Raw genomic sequence first — 3,418 nt, forward strand, 5'->3', positions numbered from 1 at the left:
TACGACCAAGCACTATGTATTCAAGTGCAGAATTTTTAATGACGACAAAAATGAATTACACAGGAAAGAATGTAGAGTAAGTGCAAATACAATAATACAGGTAGCAATGAGGGGAAAGACCGAATACAAGGCAATATTGGAGGCAGTAACTCAAATTACCAGAAAGAAGGAAATACTAGAGAGGAATCTGCAGCAAATGTAAGAGAGTGCGCAGAGAGAAAGAAAAGACGGGCTACTCATGTAATGCATTGGTCTGGAGAGGACCTACCGCATGTTTTAAATAAAATTTGTATTAACTCGACAGTAAAAATTTGATACCTTTTGATCAGCGTATCGATAAAAATCTAAATGCATTCTAAAGATGAAGCGTGCAGCTTTCGTATCCAATTTTTGTAGTTTGGCGCCGATGAAGTCAGTTCTATAAGGGTGTTAAATAAATAAAGGTTGCGCGATGTTCGCGACTTGTTGCGATTTTCATGAGATAAATAAAATGAATCTCTTTTATTGACCGTTTACTATATAATTTCCATAGTTAGAGTCTAATCTTCAAAATCTGTAGCATGAAATTTTGATTTTAAATTTAGGCAATAGATGTGAGACAATTTAGTTATCCTTAAAAAACTCTGAATTTAAACTTTCGCATTACAAATGATCTAAAATGTTTAAAACTGATTCTTTTCGATTGCACAAGTACGTTTTTCGAAATTACACAACTTCAGCTACAAATTCCACTTAATACCGTCTTCGTAGAAGAATTTCCCGAGATGTACAATAGTTTTTAATGTGAAAGTCTAAATTCGGCGTTTTTTAGGTATATCTCAAATGCCTTTTATTTGTTGTCAAAACACAAAATCGAAATTTCATATCATCGGTTTTGAATATTAGGCTTTAATAATGGAAATTCAACAGCGACCGGTCAATCGAAGTGATTAATTTTATTGATCTCATGAAAATCGTAAAAAATGGCAAAAATCGCGCAAAGTTTATGTATTAAACAGGGTTATAGAAACTGACTTCATTTGCGGAAAAATAAAAAAATTGCATACGAAAGCTGCACTTTTCAACTTTCAAACGCATTTTGATTTTTATCAACAGGACACTCTGATTAAAAGATATGGAATTATTACAATCGAGTTGGTATTGTACAACTTTTATTTGAATTGAATTCACCAGATTTCGCCAGTCGCTTCAAGCGTTGTTTCTGAGAGAACGGCTTATTCTACACAAAAAGTGCTTATAAAAATTTTTGTTCAAAATTATCTTATCGCTACATGTGGGGTTTTATAGGGAAACCAGGTGGTAGGAGCTTCCAAAGTTTACCGGTTGGTACTCTTTTTTAAGGTCCCTAAATTTACATTCTCAGCAAAATTCAGCTTGTTCGTTTCGTTTTTAAATATTAAATCTCTGACGACAAGACTAAATGTAGAAACCTTATAGTGAACATCATAATATATTAAATATTTGATTTTCAAGAACTTTTACGAAAAATAAAATTATCGCGGCAGAAATTTTATTAAACACAACTATACATAGGTCTAATTCACTAATAAAAAGGGCCGAATAATTTTAACATATTTAATATTTATCTATTTTAACAGAATTTAGTGCCCTAAACATCATTTCATGTCTTCTAGATTCCAAGTGATACTTTAAATTACACTTCCTGTGTGTTTTAAAATCGCATATGTTGCATGAGAAAGACGGTGCTTTACCACATTCGAACTTGAGGTGTTGTTGTAAATGATAAAGGCGTTTGTAGGATTTTGAACATCCTCTACAAAAATGACGTTGTTCAAAACCTAAAATATAACAATAATTATATATAATAACAATAATACGCCCACTACAATATAATAATTAAAAATAAGAAACGAAACAAAAATGTTGTATTTTCAAAACTAAAACACTGGTTTTCCACAAGTGTTAGCGAGGAATAATTTCATAAGCGACATTTCATAAGCTATAAGTAAAAATTTTTATTTTCATTTTTTTATGTGGCATTAAACAATACAACTCTCAATGTTTACCCTTCTGTCACTGACCCTCATGTTTTAATAGCCATATTAGTAATTTAATAATTTTAATCCTGGTCCATAACTGATAAATTATCACTAGATCAGGTATCCCCGCCAGGTGTCCCCCAGTGTCACTTCTCACCCAGTAAATAGCACAACGTCAGACAATATTGTAAGTCAGCGGGAATATCTAGACGAGAAAGAGGAACACGTGAAAGGGTTTGGAAAGGAATGACACATTCGATAGCAGATGACATAGTGAACAAATAATAGATTTAACATGGCCATGTAAAACGAATGCAAGAAAATAAAATTCCGAGACAAGTTTTAAAATGGCAACCCTACAGTAGCTGTAAACCAGGAAGACCAAGGAAAAGATAAAGAAAGGGAATCGGTAATGAAATAAGGGAAAGAGACCTTGAGGATATTATATAGAATGATAGAAGAAAAGCATAAGATGGCGAAGAACTTTAAAAATCCATAAGTATTGTATAAAATGCATAAAATTTATTAACTTTTAAAAAAGGTGAGTACCTTATTAAAAATGGTCAGTTTGAGAATATATTTTCGATATTAATCTATCAATGTGTGATGTATTGACCATATATGCTTTTTCAAATTTTCTTTTAGTTTTGCTTTATGTGAACAATAGCTACATGCAAATTTTGGTTCTTTCTGGCATTCAAATTTCTTGTGTCTTGTCAACGATTTCTTTAATTTGTACAATTTATTGCACGTATTACATGGAAAGCCTCCTAAAATAAAAATAGTCAAAATTAAATTAAAACTGATATTTTGTTATTTAAATCTGGAAGACTCGGTAATTGGCATTATTTTATATTTATATTGTAAACCATTACCATTACCTAACCATTAAAATGTGCAGATGTCCAAATTTATTCATTTTTAAACAAGTTATTGACTACGAGATTAACGATAATATGTTGTATCGATCCAAAAAACTTAATTCAGAACGCAATAACTTTTATACGACCCTGTATAATTTATTACGACTTAAAAATTTGTTTAGGTCATTAAAATTGTTTTAACCGTCAATTCTTACGAAATGGCGCAAGCTGTATTCTAGAACTTTGTCTGATTGGTCTAATTCAATCGAACGATAAACAAATGTGGTGTAATTTCGACAGGAAAGCCGCTTCATCTCGAATAGCAGAGTAAGGCGTTTGTCTTCTGTTCTCCGGACTACCCACGGACTACCCAGACGAACCCTTTTAGCGACACCAGTAGGGAATAGGAGTAGAGATAGACCAACACTGAGATAGAGGGATGGTATGGACAAGGACGCGATGAAGATCAGCGCAATATATCTATTCTTATTTAGTGACTAGTATCCTTACTAAAAAGGATTTCAAAATTAAAAAGTAAGTAGTAAGTACTCCTTA

General features: G+C 32.1%; 1 long non-coding RNA gene across 1 annotated transcript; it reads right to left on the reverse strand.

The window, feature by feature from the left end:
• Positions 1 to 1,561: 1,561 nt before the first annotated feature.
• On the reverse strand, positions 1,562 to 2,766 carry LOC140435868 (uncharacterized). The gene is made up of 2 exons (XR_011950232.1): positions 2,550 to 2,766; positions 1,562 to 1,799 (listed from the first exon to the last, which is right to left on the reverse strand). It is a non-coding gene; the product is annotated as an uncharacterized lncRNA (long non-coding RNA).
• Between the last annotated feature and the right edge of the window lie 652 nt (positions 2,767 to 3,418).

The sequence above is a fragment of the Diabrotica undecimpunctata genome, chromosome 3 (genome assembly GCF_040954645.1).
Source record: "Diabrotica undecimpunctata isolate CICGRU chromosome 3, icDiaUnde3, whole genome shotgun sequence".
Lineage (NCBI taxonomy): Eukaryota > Metazoa > Arthropoda > Insecta > Coleoptera > Chrysomelidae > Diabrotica > Diabrotica undecimpunctata.